This window comes from Wyeomyia smithii, chromosome 3 (assembly GCF_029784165.1).
Source record: "Wyeomyia smithii strain HCP4-BCI-WySm-NY-G18 chromosome 3, ASM2978416v1, whole genome shotgun sequence".
Lineage (NCBI taxonomy): Eukaryota > Metazoa > Arthropoda > Insecta > Diptera > Culicidae > Wyeomyia > Wyeomyia smithii.
Genome location: NC_073696.1, coordinates 237667488 through 237684174, shown reverse-complemented (window position 1 = coordinate 237684174; position 16687 = coordinate 237667488). Strand labels below are relative to the sequence as shown.

Sequence of the window (16687 nt, the reverse complement as noted above, 5' to 3'; positions counted from 1 at the left end):
CGATCGCGACCCGAGTGCCGAGCGCGCTCACCGTGAAGAAGCTACCGCGGCCACAACCAGCAGCGTCGGCAGCGGCGTGACGATGCTCACTCGTAGGGGAAGTTGTTGACGGTGCTGTTGTTGTAATTGCTATTATTTCGCGTTTCCCCTTCCATCGTGCGGCAATCCTGCTGTGCCGGCATGATTCGGTTCGTCCAGCAGCGCCCCAACAGCGCTGGGTTGCAGTTTTGATGTTACAAGCTTTTCGCAATCGCACCGCAAACCGCTTCAGCAGTCTATTGTGAGGTTCTGGCGCGATCGGTTGACTTTCTACCCTACATCAAAGCGGCGCTATTCTACCGATACCGTAGCATTTCTTACCCGGCAGTGTGCACAAGTGAGTTATCCCCCCCTCTGAGATCTAAAGATAAAAAACTAAGTGTTGTGATACAGTGCGATCAACTCGTTGACAGTACAAGCGGTAACACATGTAATTAAACGATAAATAACGCGCCTGGGAAAAATACGCCTCGCGTTAAGGCATTCTGTAAAAAATCCAAATCGGGTGATCAGTGTTGAGTAACAGTTAACTCGTAGAATACGGTGCGGGTCAACAGGAAGCAAAAAAAAAGCAATAACGCTAAAGTGGTCGTACTTCAACAATTGTGCGTACTTGCGTATGAGTGCGCTAATTTCAAGGTTTTCCCGAAGTTGTTCATAGTTTCGATTAGCTTTTTTCCATAGAATGCATTACAGCCGTCTATTCACTTTCAAGAACGAATGATATTTGCGCTTGAAGCGTCCATCCAATTAACGGACGCAATCGTAAATTTGTAAAGTCAATATTTTAGGCAATCCACGGCATTTTGCTAGCCGTGTTAGAAGATAGCCGCTTCAGCCCAGGCTAACTGCATATCACGTAAATAAATAGTTGAGGGTGTTTCGAAAGTGAATTTATTTCCGTTTACCGGAGCGGCGAAAAAGCGATGAATGAAAGAACAGTCGGTTCAGTTGCGTGAATAGTAAAATTTTCCCCGCGAAGTGAACAGGCACTCCGAAGCCGGCAGTAATTAATAGGTTTGCGTGTGTTTTCAGCATTTTCCTGTCTCGATTGCGGCAGTTTTCTCGCACTGTGTCGGTTTTACTAGACGGAACAGATCTGGTGTAACTACGGAAGGTGTGTGCATCATCGATTACTGAGCTGATTACTACTGAAAAAGGTAGGTTCGTCACTTGTACGCAGCGAAATCTATTGAACTTCCGTGATTGTTATTGGCTTACTCACGGAATTGTGTTTGTTTCTGCAAAACCGTGCGCTGGGGTCGTGGAACGCACTGAGTAGAATGAACTTCAAAGGACAAATTTTAGTACGATTTTCCGCTTGAAGTCTCTCGAAAAATCAAGCTTTTTATTGGCTAAGGTCAAGTGTAAACAATTACCTACAATATTGAAGTAAACGGTGTATTACTACAATCAACGAAGTAACTCTATTAAACAAGAATTAATTACGACGTAACTTACTTCGACGGCAGAAGCATTTAAGAACTTTTGCTTATTTGTTCAGATTAATCTAAAAACCTCATCTAATTTGGTTAGCTTTCAAACTCAGCGAAATATTATTTCCGTCGTGAACCTTTGCCAACGGCGTATAGTTTTACGGCAGGTCATAATGTTCCGAATTTTACGACTCGCATAAACTTCTTCATAAACCTTCTTAAACGAATAAATTACCGACCGACGAGCCTTGGCTCGGTGGAAGCTTAGGCAACCCGAGTGTAACTAAAAGCGAAATGTGATGGACCTTGCCATTTTTTCAGTTATTTTTTCTCGTCTCTCATTGCAAGCTAATTGAAGGCTAATGTTTTTTTCTGCTTTATTGACCATATCAATGGAATAACTGAGAACTCACTTTTCTATTTTCTACACTAGGTCGAGACTAGGAGTAGGCTCTAAAAACTGGGTTTTTTAATTATTAGATAAAATATACAACCAGCAATAACAATCCAACCCTCCCGTTATCAATGCATAAGATACGCAAGTTTTCTGCGTAGGAATATATTCTGATAGAAGTTATAATATTTTATCTAGAAATCTTAAAAAAAATGAAAAAGTAAGCCCTATCGGCTCTTCAAACATTTTTGTACATAAAAAAAATCGAATCAAGACTAATGTGGGTGAAGCGTTTGAGAATGCTTTTAAAATGCAGATAAAAATGTTTAGCAATAATCTAAATTCTGGTGCGAGGAAATAGTGATCTAGCCAATCGAAATATTTCCAACGAGGTTAAATTACAATCTTCAATAAATCAGATTTGTTCCCAAGAAATCCGTGCCCTTATTGATAGAACTTGAATAGATTCTTGCATGGAAAAAAATATATAAATGGCAATTTCCACATAATAATTGTAAAAATATTATTATTTGACTTTCTGCCATAAAATTGTTTTGCTGATTTTAATTTTAAACCAAATCCGGAAGTTTTTTAGTATAAGCAGGGTTTTTCCAGACGCAAACGAAAACCAAATAGGCTTTGGGAATCATTAAGCAATTGAAAGATATTAAACCTACATACCAATATCGATTTCAGACATTACTGCAATGCACTGACAATCAATAACTTGGACACTTCATTGAATGGTTGAGAAAAAGAAAACGATTGAAAACTGGCATAGCTTTTCTAACACACGCCAAAACGTTGCTGATAGTGACAAAAACTACACAATATCGAGTATTTGAAATTCTACTTTTTTTCTCAGTGTTCATTTCCACAGTGTCCTCAACTTAGATTTTTCATCATAACTCATTCCCATGATTTTCTATATTTTTATGACCTTTTACAATTAAGGAACGATTTATTAAGGAATATTTACGATTTATTAAGGAATACCAAAGTTATTTGAAAAAGTACGAATTTTTAGGCAAAAGATTTTCTTCATTAAAACAATAGAAAATACTCTATTAGACGAATGATTTTATAGTCTTTTGCAAGTAGAGTAGATGTGCTTTAAGAATATCAAATAGCTATCTGTGTACTTTTGTGTACGACTAAGTCATTTAAAGTTAAACTAACCATCGAAAAACCGTTAATGGTTGAATAACTGTTTCATTTCGAACTATAGCTAGATCAAATGTTTGGCAAAAATATGTATTTATGTTTAGCTTATAATTTTATATAAGATATAAAATATGTAGAAATTCCAGGAGAAAAGTTATATTGAAAATTATGATCTGAGTTAACTTTGTATATAAAACTCTTTATACCATTTTAAACATAAGAGATAGAAATCTGACATCCTCAACAAACTTGCTAGCAAAAACATTTGCCTCAACTTTCTTGAAGACACTGGTTATCTATCTTACTCTTCTGAAGAAATAAATTTTCCATATCACTTCTTGGTGGATTAATCACCAAATTGTCCATTTTAGAAGAAGCGCAATAAAATACATAGAAACTTTTCCAAATAAAGCATATCACTAAAATCAAATCTGAGGACGCTATAAATTTAGAGCACGAAATCGGCGAAATAAAACACTGTGCACTCTCTCGAATTCTTGCATTCTACCACCTACGTCACGCCGCCTTGGCATTTGAGTTGGTCCAGGTTTCTGCATCATAACTTCACTGTTCCGTTTGTTCATGGTAACATCGCTATTCCGTTAAATAAATTTTGCAAGTTACAATGTATGGTCATAGCAAAAGATGTCCAGTTCATTTCTAGCTGGGCTTTAAATCATCGTCTGCTGCATATTGATAACTGTAGCCCAGGGAGATGACCTGCTGAAGAGCCAACCTGAAGGAAATAGGGAATAAGGCATAACTCGATTAAGCAATACACACCTAATTTTTCTCGGTAAACTTCCCAACAGCTGATCGAGCTCGGCGAAATTTTTGACAAATTTCAGCAATATATTCCGACAAGTATTCAGCAAATGTATCGATCTACCGTGAACCAGGAAGTATTGACATCTACTTTGCCGAAGTTTTTGAAAATTCTGCCGAAAACTTGTAGAACATTTCGCTGTTGAGTTCTCGGCAATAAAATCCAAGTGTGTATGCTCGTGTCCCAGTTTTGTAAAAATTAAAACAAATCGACCACATATTGAAACAGTAAAAATAAGTAATTACTTCTAATTAAAATTAACAATTTGACATAAAATTTTTATCGAGCGTGATTCAGTTCCACCCAAGGTGTCGAATGTATTCTAAGACATATTAATATACATTAAACCACCTAACCACATAAAATATTCTCCAAGTCGCACATTGGCAATATGCAACACGTAAGCGTTGCATTCTTGGTATCTGCTTCCAACCGACATGAAAACAATTTGATTGTCTTTCTACCAAGCCGCGATACGATTGTTTGCTTGCGAGAGCTCCATCGGTCCGGTTTCGCTGGTAGCCAACATGAATGAGATTTACTTTTCGTACATTCGTATTGCAAAACTGGGACAAACTGTGAAAACTTGATATAAAGAAGGAGCCAGTTGAAAGATAACTTTAAAATGAACATCAAGAATAAAATGAAACGATATTTATTTTTCGTACATGAGTATTTTTAAATATGAAATAAAATCTCCGCGCAGGTAAGAAAATGAGGGGACAAGAAACTAAGGCGAAGCCTATTTTTTAATGTCAGTACGGATATCGTAGGCAATCTGACCATGGCGTATTTATGCGATAACTTAATGATTTTTCAATTGCATTAATTGGTCTTTTTCAAGGCTATTAGGGAGCATGCATAAAAGACGTACCTTTTTTTAGGTTTTATTGACCCCCTCCTCCCCCATCGTAGCATTTCGTCACAAAGTCAGACCCCCTTCAAGTTAATGACGTAGCTTTATACACCCCCCCCCATGACAATTTATTTTGCAAATTTTACAATCAAAAAAAAATTGTATCATAGATGATCAAGAAAAGACATGAAAGTAATAAAAATAACCATAAACATAAAAAAACATTAATAACAAACAAAACAAAAAAAAACATTAAAAAAATCAAAAATTTTTTCTTAGTTTATATTTGCTACGTAGCTTGGCTTGTCCCCCCACCCTCCCCCTTGTCACATTTCGTCACAAAACTGCAAAACCCCCTCTCCCCCCTAGAATACGTCATTTATGGATGTTCCTTTACAGGTTTTTGAAAGAGCATAATGAATGGTTATTTAAAAAAAATTATAATCTCTTTCTCAACGTCTCAAAAACCTCCCAGACGGTCTCGACTCGATCAGAAATAAAAAACAAAAATGTAACAGAAGCTGTCAGTTTGTAACGGGAAAAACCTTACAGGCTGTGTGTTCAATTTGATCCCGTTAGGTGTTAAAATAACAGAAATTATAACAGAAATTATTCTACTAGTATCAAACACATATCAAAATTTGTTAGTAATGTATCAACTTTCTAACAAAATAAGATAGTATATAGAACAATATAACAACAAACATTGTTAGAAACAACAGGTTTTGATAAAAACGAAAAATTAGTTAGACTTGTTTCAGATCTACTTCATTTCAGGTTTTGTTATTATAACTCATTTAGATTCAATTCTGTTATCAAAATTTTATGTAAAAATACAAAATTGTGTCAAAATATGTTATTTGTATCTTGCGTTGATAGAATTTTGTAATTTTTTAGTTCTGGTCTTCTGATCGGGTAGGTACGATGCTGGCCTATCAAGCCAGTCGTCGAAGGTTCGAGTCTCGGCTCAGGGGATATAGTCTTTAGTGTCAGTAGGATAGCGCTAGCCCCACAATTGTCCTGTACACTTAACGAAGTCTGCGTATAAATAAACAGAAGGTCAAGCTCCAAATCGGAATGTTGCACCACAGCTTTGCTTTTTTTTGCTTTTTAAGGTCTCAAAAAAGACGGTTATAGTGTGACGTCACAGCAGAATTTCGAACTTCATACTCACCGACTGCCGCCAGTTAACATTAGCACGCACAGAATTTTTCTCCAGTCGCACGTTAGCAATATGCAACACGCAACAGTTGCACTCTGACACGAGAACAAGTTGATTGTCATCCTTCCGAGCAGATTCAGTAATTTTGTTTAATTCCTCGTCATTCTGATTGCTACCTAAATGACGAGCGGGATGATTCGCGTTTCGTTGTTATCTCGGCAGCATTTTCTATCACAACTTAGTATTTTATAACAGTTAGCAGATAGACAAACGCTCCGGCATCAGAAGTCACAATGTTTAACACAATTTTTTCCATCTTTAAACAGGGTCAACATAAATAAGAACATCATTCTGTGCCGAACACGCATCAGTACTGGACGTGTTTGGTGATCGGTCCGATAGAGTATAAAACAAAAGACGTGTGAACAAGTGTTGGCATTGTTTGCCTGGTCGAGTGAAATAAATCCGGGTTCAAGGTCGTTCCTTTGTGCAACTGTTTCGCATCGTGACTGCCAGCTGGTGCGTAAGCCGATTTGGCTGCTGGCTGGATTGTGCTACAGCAGTGGACGAGACACAAACGAGGAAAAAGAAGAAGCCATCAGTGTCAGCGAGTCGTATCGCTGTGTGGAGTGATCCCACACCTGGCTCGCTGCTGGTGGCTGTTTGGTGCTGCTGTATTGGTGCTGCTGGCTGTAACGGCTGCTACTTCGAACGATCGGACAACCAACCTTACTGGAAGGGAGAAATAAAAAGGTACGTGTTCTTGTCAGCGCTAGTGCGCTAAACATAGCGCGATGGATGTAGATCCCTCGCCTCCCGCGCCACCATCCCCGAACCCCTCTGACCCTGACCCTTCTGTTACCCCCTCCCCTGTTCATTCTTCAGTCCCCCCTCGCCCCAGGCTTTACCCAGACGGAGCCCAAGGCAGCTATACTGTTTATTTTCGGCCAAAGGCAGGACCGAAATCGAAAAAGTTGAACCTCTTGCAGATTTCTAAAGACCTGACGAAGGAGTACAAGGGCGTGACCGAAATTTCCAAGGTCCGGCCTAACAAGCTCCGTGTCGTGGTCGGTAACCTGAAAGAGGCCAACGATATAGCTTGCTCTGAGCTCTTCACACGCGAGTATCGCGTTTACATACCCGCACGAGACGTGGAGATCGACGGTGTCATAACCGATTCGAGTCTGTCCGTCGAGTGTATACTGCAAAGTGCCAAAGGGTGCTTTAAGAACAAAACGTGTCCCGAAGTAAAGGTGCTCGACTGCAAGCAATTGCGGTCAGCATCGATCATCGGTGGCAAAACAGTATACACTCCGTCAGACTCGTTTCGAGTTACGTTCGCCGGGTCTGCACTACCAAGCCACGTCTCGATCCACCGGGTTCGTCTCCCTGTGAGGCTCTACGTGCCCCGCGTCATGAACTGCCTGAATTGCAAGCAGTTAGGCCATACAGCCGCCTACTGCTGCAATAAGGCACGTTGTGGCAAGTGTGGGGAGTCTCATGCGGAAGATTCTTGCAGTGTTAACGCTGAAAAGTGTATTCACTGCGGAGAAAATCTGCATGAGCTCTCGACATGTGCGGTGTACATGCAGCGCAGGGATAAAATAAAACGGTCTCTCAAAGAGCGTTCAAAGCGTTCCTACGCTGACATGCTGAAGAAGACCGTTACCACTTCTCCCGTTACTTCGAACCCCTTCGATCTGTTGCCCTCTGAGGAAACCGATTCTGACGATTCACCAGCGGGAGCATCTTACGCCAATCCTGGGGAGTCTAGAAAGAGGAAAAATATTTCCTCTCCTAAACTTCCCAGAAAAGGTCCTAAGATTTCTCAAAGTGAAATGATAGTTACAAACAAACCAAACAGTGCTGCGGAAAAACCGAAGCAAACTCCTCCTGGGCTGGCAAATTTAAAGTCCCAGAAGGAGTTCCCAGCACTGCCAGGAACATCTAAAACCCCAGTTGCTCCTTTTACACTCCCAGTTGATGAAACAAACTCTGGATTAGTGAAATTTTCTGACATTGTGGACTGGATTTTTGAAACTTTCAATGTACCCGATCCAATTAAAATTTTTCTTACAGCATTCCTCCCAACAGTTAGATCATTTTTGAAGCAGTTGACTGCCCAATGGCCTCTCCTTGCAGCGATTGTATCCTTCGATGCCTAATTCAACTGCGTATATGAAGGATTCTATCTCTGTCTTACAGTGGAATTGTAGAAGTATTTTACCAAAAATTGATTCGTTTAAAGTTTTGATAAATAAAAACAAATGCGATGCATTTTCCCTTTGTGAAACTTGGCTTACTTCAAATATTGATCTCAACTTCCATGATTTTAATATTATTCGCCTTGATCGAGACACCCCATATGGAGGAGTACTTTTAGGGATTAAAAAGTGCTATTCTTTCTATCGTATTAACCTCCCCTCGATTCCAGGCATCGAAGTTGTCGCATGTCAAATGACAATACAAGGTAAAGAGCTTTGTATTGCCTCAATATATATTCCCCCCAGAGCACAGGTTGGGCAACGGCTGCTCTTTGATTTAATAGAACTTCTTCCCTCGCCACGTTTGATTTTGGGAGACTTCAACTCTCATGGCGTGGCTTGGGGTTCCCCATACAATGATAACCGCTCCTCTTTAATCTATAACCTTTGCGATGACTTCGACATGACTATTTTAAACAACGGTGAAATGACACGTATCCCGAAACCTCCAGCGCGCCCAAGCGCTTTGGATCTATCCTTATGTTCGACGTCGCTACGGTTGGATTGCACATGGAAGGTAATCCTCGATCCTCACGGTAGCGACCATCTGCCTATTCTTATTTCAATTACTAACGGGTCAACTCGCATGCGACCAATTGACATTCCGTATGACCTCACACGAAATGTTGATTGGAAGTTATACGAGGAAATGATTTCAAAAGCGGTCGAGTCGATTCAACATCATTCACCACTTGAAGAATACAACCTCCTCGCGGGCTTGATTCTCGACGCCGCGTTGCAAGCCCAAACGAAGAAATATCCCGGCGTAACGATCAAAGAACGGCCTCCCACTCCGTGGTGGGACCAAGAGTGCTCCGATGTCTACACGCAAAGATCCGACGCGTTTAAGGCCTACCAGACGGGAGGTATACCTGGCGACTATTTACGGTATTCGGAGCTTGATACCAAGCTTAAAAGCTTGGCTAAAGCAAAGAAACGTGGATATTGGCGTCGGTTCGTGAACGAGACGTCGAGGGAGACATCGATGAGCACTCTTTGGAACACAGCCCGAAGAATGCGGAATCGCGTAACGGTCAACGAAAGCGAGGAGTCTTCAAGTAGGTGGATATTTGATTTTGCCAGGAAAGTATGTCCGGACTCTGTTCCTGAGCAAAATATTGTTCGCGATGCGTCTCCGGGCCACGACGCGATAGAATCACCTTTTACGATGGCAGAACTTTCAGTTGCCCTCCTGTCCTGTAACAATAACGCGCCTGGATTAGATAGAATCAAATTCAACTTGTTGAAGAATCTACCCGGCAATGCCAAGAGGCGCTTGTTGAACTTGTTCAATAAGTTCCTGGAGCAAAACATTGTACCGCAGGATTGGAGGCAAGTGAAGGTGATCGCCATCCAAAAACCAGGGAAACCAGCTTCTAATCACAACTCTTATAGGCCGATTGCAATGCTATCCTGTATCCGGAAATTGATGGAAAAAATGATACTCCGTCGTTTAGACCACTGGGTCGAATCAAATGGTCTACTATCAGAAACTCAATTTGGCTTCCGCCGTGCCAAAGGGACGAATGATTGTCTTGCGTTGCTTTCAACAGATATTCAGCTGGCGTATGCTCGTAAAGAACAAATGGCGTCTGCGTTCTTGGACATTAAGGGGGCTTTTGATTCCGTTTCTATTGACATTCTTTCGGGTAAACTTCACCGACAAGGATTTTCTCCAATTTTGAACAATTTTTTGCACAACTTGTTGTCCGAAAAGCACATGCATTTTACGCATGGCGATTTGGCAACTTTTCGCATTAGCTACATGGGTCTTCCCCAGGGCTCATGTTTAAGCCCCCTTCTTTACAACTTTTATGTAAATGACATCGACGAATGTCTGGCAAATTCATGCACGATAAGACAACTTGCAGACGACAGTGTAATCTCTGTTACAGGAGCCAAAGCTGCCGATTTGCAAGGACCATTGCAAGATACCTTGGACAATTTGTCTGCTTGGGCTTTACAGCTAGGTATCGAATTCTCTCCGGAGAAGACTGAGATAGTAGTTTTTTCTAGGAAGCATGAACCTGCTCAGCTTCAAACACAATTAATGGGTAAAACGATTTCTCAGGTTTTGGTACACAAATATCTTGGTGTCTGGTTCGACTCTAAAGGCACCTGGGGTTGTCACGTGAGGTATCTGATGAAAAAATGTCAACAAAGAGTGAATTTTCTTCGTACAATAACCGGACAATGGTGGGGAGCCCATCCAGGAGACCTTATAAGGCTTTACCAAACAACGATACTGTCTGTTATTGAGTACGGGTGTTTCTGCTTCCGCTCCGCAGCAAACACACATTTGATCAAACTGGAGCGAATACAATATCGTTGTTTGCGTATCGCCTTAGGTTGCATGCAGTCGACCCATACGATGAGTTTGGAGGTTTTAGCTGGAGTACTACCATTGAAAACCCGCTTCTGGAGCCTGTCTTCTCGTATTCTAATCAAATGTGAGGTCTTGAACCGTCCCGTGATTGAAAATTTTGAAAGGTTAATCGAACTTAATTCTCAAACCCGTTTTATGACATTGTATTTCAATCACATGTCCCAAAATATTAACCCTTCTTCGAATATTCCAAATCGTGTCGACTTATCAAATACTTCTGATTCTACTGTGTTTTTCGATACATCCATGATAGAAGAAACTCGTGGAATCCCGGATCATTTACGCGTGCAGCAGATCCCTAAAAATTTTTCCAATAAATATCGAAACATCAACTGCGACAATATGTACTACACTGACGGATCACTTCTTGATGGGTCCACTGGCTTCGGTATCTTCAATAACAATTTAACCGTCTCCCATAAGCTCGATAATCCTGCTTCTGTTTACGTCGCAGAATTAGCTGCAATTCAGTACACCCTAGGGATTATCGAAAAAATGCCCACGGACCATTATTTCATCTTTACGGACAGTCTCAGTTCCATTGAGGCTCTCCGATCGATGAAAGATGTTAAGCACTCTCCGTATTTCCTGGGGAAAATACGGGAACATCTGAGTGCTTTATCCGAAAAATCTACTCAGATTACCTTAGCGTGGGTCCCTTCTCACTGCTCGATACCGGGTAATGAGAAAGCGGACTCTTTGGCTAAGGTGGGCGCAACAAACGGTGATATTTATGAAAGACCAATTGCCTTTAATGAATTTTTCGCACTTGTACGTCAGAATACGATCATCAGTTGGCAAAATGCTTGGACCAGAGGGGAATTGGGAAGGTGGTTACATTCCATAATCCCCAAAGTATCGACGAACCCGTGGTTCAAGGGGTTGGATGTAGGTCAGGATTTCATTTGCGTGATGTCCCGGCTTATGTCCAATCACTATAGATTTGACGCGCTCCTCCGTCGTGTTGGGCTCGGGGAAAGTGGTATCTGTGCCTGTGGTGAAGGTTATCACGACATAGAGCATGTGGTTTGGTCATGCCCTGTACACCGTGACGCCAGGTCTAAATTAATAGCTTCCCTGCAGGCCGAGGGTAGACAGCCGGCTGTTCCTGTTCGTGATGTCTTGGCGAGCCGTGACCTATCCTACATGTCCCTTATATACGTTTTCCTGAAATCCATCCACGCCCCAGTCTAGTCCCGTTCCCCTCCGTCTACACCCAACAAAACGACAAGAACACGTTTGAACCTTAAGCACAAAACCAGCAACCAGACCCCGCACAATAGAACCAGGACCCAAGGACTACGAGCCTCTGTCCCAACTCACGACATCGTGGCTCAGCAGAACGAATCCATACATGCCATTCGACGATTATCAGACGACCATTGAACAACAAAACACTGATTGGAAATCCCATGCTAGTTTTAAGTTAGACTTAATTTCAGCTCGTAGTCGGCAGCGAGGATAAAAAATTTGCTTTAGTTTTTAAGTCATCAGATATAATTGGCGCCGTTAAACATTAAATTGTATTTGTGCCGTGTCAAATAAATGTTATGTGAAGAAAAAAAAAAAAAATAAATAAGAACATATCTATCGTATTCCCAAACTTATTGCAAGAAATACATTGACAGGCTGTCGTAATTCTATGTTAACGTTGCGGCCATGTCTTATGTACAACCTCTTCAACTATTTTATTTTATTTGATATACAAAAATTTATTTTGAGATCAATGAATTTCCCTTTGTCATGTCTCCATTTTGTTTCGAGTTTCATTTTAAAAAAATGCACGCCAAATTATCCATTTTCCTACAAATTTCGGTATGAAAAAGTTGTAAAATAAAAAAATATTTTAAGATGTATTGACTACTTAGGCGTCGTACAGAACGACGCCTTATTTTAAAACTATATTTGGTTATGCTCAACAGATTCCAATATTGCAGCAAACAACAAACTCAAAACGATGAATTCAGTTCTCAAAACGACAAATGAAATTCAATGCAAAAACATCGAATTAGTGAAGTAACGATCATCATATCTAAACAAACATAATTCAACTAATTAAAGTGAGCAAAAATACAACCTGAAATCAAAATTCACCTTTAAAATTGGGAAGTGGTTTGGCTGCCAATTAATGTGTACCAAAACGAATTTTCGAAGGATATGTTACTTCTGATTCTTCAAGAACACCGATGAAAGGTATGTGTCACGCCAAGAATGCAATAATGAATGTATCTCTACGAGAAATGATTCAGTTTGTCTTCAAGTAGATCTACCTTTTTAACACCAGCATGAAAACATCATCGAAATTGTTTTGCTCTTCGAGAATATTTTTTTTGCTGTGCTTCCAAAAATACCTATAGTCCTAATCTTTTGGCAACGATTTGATATATTTGATATTTTAGCTATTTACCTTCGTTATACTAAACAAAGGTTATAAAATCGGTCGAAAAACGCAAAATAGATCCATGATCCGGAGGGTCTAATCGTATATACCATTCGACTCAGCTCGACAAACTGAGCAATGTCTGTTCGTGTGTATGTGTGTGTGTGTGTATGTGTGTGTATGTATGTTGTCTGTATGTATGTGCCGCAAAATACTAACGCACCTTTCTTACAGAACGCAATATCCGATTTTAATGATCTTATACGCAAATGAAAGCTACTGTGCTCCCCCAGAATGCTACCGACTGGATTTTTGATTAGTGGCTTAGATTTTAAAATCTTTATGAAAGAGTATTTTTTATATAAGAAATTTAACTTTTGAGGCAAAATTAATGGCACCAAGAGCCATGTGTTGTATACACATTTACTCAGATCGACGAATTGAACAATTTATGTATGTTTGTGTATGTGTGCCTGTACGTATGTATGTGTAAATATGTTGTTTATATGGGTAGGATATCAAAATCGACCCAAAAAAGAAAAATAACAAAAAAAAAATCTAACCTTTCACAGAATGCATTATTCGATTTAAATGTTTACAAGTGCAAATGGAAGCTCCAAACCCTTTTGAAAATCATACTGAGCGAGTTTTTTTATTGGTTGCTTGATTTTTAGAATATTTACCAAAGAATTTTTAAACCTGGAGTATTTTACTTTTTGGATCATTTCTCTCTCTATCCTTTTTTTATACCACCATCTCTCTTTCTCTCTTTTTTTTTTCAACTACTATTTATTTCTCAGAAGAAACTAAGAGTAATAGACATCTGTGCATAATTTTCATACTCTGTGTAGTTCGTTCTGACTGGTGTAAATAAATTAACCTTTTATTTTTAATAGCTTTCTACTAACAATATTCAATAGATTTCAGAGGAAACTGCAATGCTTATTTAAGTCCGGTTCTCGTTTACTTGATACACTTCGCTTTTGTATAATGTAAATATTGTTTTCTAATTGTTCTTAAAATTTATTTAAAGGTCAGTGCAAACAGAGTATCCATGTTATCCAATTCCTCGTTTTGGCAGCAAGTTTTATAAAATTCTGAAAGTGTTTCAGATTTAACCATACAGCCTAGGTGTCCAACAAGAGTTACGTTCCCGAGTACACTTCAAACAGTCAAAATTCTTAAGTCTTGCGAAAAACTTTAATTTTAAAAAAATGCATTTGAAATAGAATTATCTTAACAACACTTAACAGCATCTGATGTGTACTGGGAATTGACATTTCAACAGCAGTTAGGGGAAGGGGTGATAAAATGGACACCCTAAGTCATTTCCCAATTTCCTCCACAGTTTAACACGACAACTATGAGTCGATAGTGCACGTCAACTGAGCCACTAATGGTAGATACAAAAAATAAGAAGAAGTACTCAAATATAGTATTTTTCGTGGTTTTCATGAGCATTTTTGACAGCAGTTTTTTGGAGGTAAAATGGACACGTGTGGGTAAAATGAACATAGAGAGGTGGTACTATGAACACCTTGGGCGTGACCCAAGTAACACGGTTAGTCTTTAATAAGTTTAGGTAATTGATATATAACAAATCTCGTCACTATAACAATAACGTATAAACTTATATACAACTTGTTAACAACTCAAAAAGCGCAAGGGGCGGAGCCAATATAAAACATATATTCAACTTCAAATGAATTGTTCACACGACTTATATAAAACAACTTTATAACGACTATAACCACCACTCTTACATTCCCAGTACCAACAAATGGTGGCCTGTTATTAATAGGTCATAAACAAATTGCACCAATGCTACTACAATCTATAAAAAAAATCGCCGTCACCATCTTGATTATTGTAGTAGAGAAAATAATATAAGAATTCTCCTAACTAAACCACGCATTAAGTAATGTTTTGAAATTTAAGTAAAACAGAAATATTCAAACATTGATCTGATCTCATTAACGATGATCAAAATAATAATAATAAAACCGAAGATCGTTGAGCAAGACAAAAATGAGGATTGAATCAAATCAAACGAGTTTCTTGTTTTTAGTAAATTGAATGATAAATTAATTGATTATAATTTACTGTCAAATTTATTATTATATTTTCTGATATAAACACGAAGCATCTAGATTTTTTAATAGCAATTAACACAATTTTTTCACCATCACCATGGGCTGTCCATTTTACCCGCACATACATATTATTGAAAATACCTAAATATATCGAGAAAATTATTTAAACAATTGCTAACCTTTGATGATTTCTGCTGGTTAGTAGTCTGAGTACAGATATTTGCAGAAAAATCGTTATAAAATACTGTTTTACACTAGAGAAAACCTTATTTTTTGTAGACCAAAAATAACATCACCACCACGAATGTACACGAGTTTTTTGTTTTTGTTTATTATTTTGACTGTTTGACTGTTTCATGTCGCATACTTTGTCTCAAACAGCTTCTAGTGCCTCTTAGATAAGGTGCCAAAGAAGTTTGTACTATTTTTCAACGTAATAGTCGAGATTTGAACGGGTGTCCATTTTACCACCCCTGTTCATTTTACCCACAATTCCCCTATAGGAGTTTCAATGAAATCTTTTAGCACTTGATCCTCACAGATTTTATCAAATTTTTTGTTGATTTCTTGAAATAATCACACGTATGATTCAAGCAACGTTTTATTGGTAACAAAGCATTTAACGCGTTCCTGTATAATTCTGAACTATAATTTCTTGAGAGCAAGTTTGTAGGACTTTGCTGCAACTCATAGGATATATTCGATGCTAATCCATGATCATTATGTTCTTTTCTGGGTCTCGCGATTTATAAAAATGAAGCCGTTGTGATATTAAGAATGTATGTGAGAACCTCATCGAGGTTTGATTCAGTGATGTTATTTGGTTCACCCTCTGGAAAACTATCTTTTGAATTTAATTTTAAACGATTTATGGTTCACTGGCATAACAAATGTTATATGTTATATGTTATATGTTATATGTAGTAATAGTTAGTATAAATTGATATGTAGTAATAGTTAGTATAACGAAGGTTTCTGCACTGCTAGGTGGATTAATTAAGGTTTTTTTCATGTTTGACCAGTTCATCTTGAAAGAGTGGAGATAGTCACAAGATTTCACCGAGTTTACTTACTTACTTTGTTGGCCGACAGACCGTTTACTCTTTCAGGTTCTCTGCTGAAGATAGATGGATAGGCATTCTGGCTACATGTCCAGCCTATAGAAGCCTACTCCGCTGTATTACCTTTACTTTGTCAAAATGTTTTAATACCTGGTGTTGTACCATGATTCATGCATCTGCGTCACACTCCATCTTCCCATTTACCGCCAAGTATCGATCCCAGGATTTTACGTTCAAACACTCTGTCAATCAGCTTCCTTCAGCGCCTATGCTTCTTGTTCGTAACGAGGCTACGGAAGGATCAGCGCTAATTTTGTGCGAGTAGGTAAACTACGGGACCATACATGGTTACGTAGTCCGTAGAAGGCTCTGTTCCCAGCCGCAACTTGTTGTTTCAGTTAGAGGCTCATATTACTGACACATGTCACACGTGTACCGATACAAACGAATTCACCATCTACTTTAAATCATTCCCCATCAATGTCCACTTCAGCATTAACAACACCGAAACTTCCACGCTCCCTGCCACCTACCATGTACTTTGTTTTGGCAGAGTTAATGCTAAGTAGATAAGTTCCTACCTTGCCACTTACCTCTTAGAAGGTCTGAGGGCCTACTCCACTGAG

At 39.1% G+C, this 16687-nt stretch overlaps 1 protein-coding gene across 2 annotated transcripts in view; it reads left to right on the top strand.

Moving 5' to 3' along the window:
- Window positions 1-217: 217 nt before the first annotated feature.
- Window positions 218-16687, top strand: part of LOC129729237 (ABC transporter G family member 20) — a 102892-nt gene continuing 86422 nt past the window's right edge. Inside the window, exons 1-2 of one of the 2 annotated variants that reach the window (XM_055687735.1) lie at window positions 218-376; window positions 1075-1199. The gene's annotated coding sequence lies outside the window, so the exon portion shown is untranslated. Of the gene's footprint in view, window positions 377-442; window positions 645-1074; window positions 1200-16687 lie in introns of those variants that run through there. The other variant, XM_055687736.1, reaches the window with a different exon arrangement.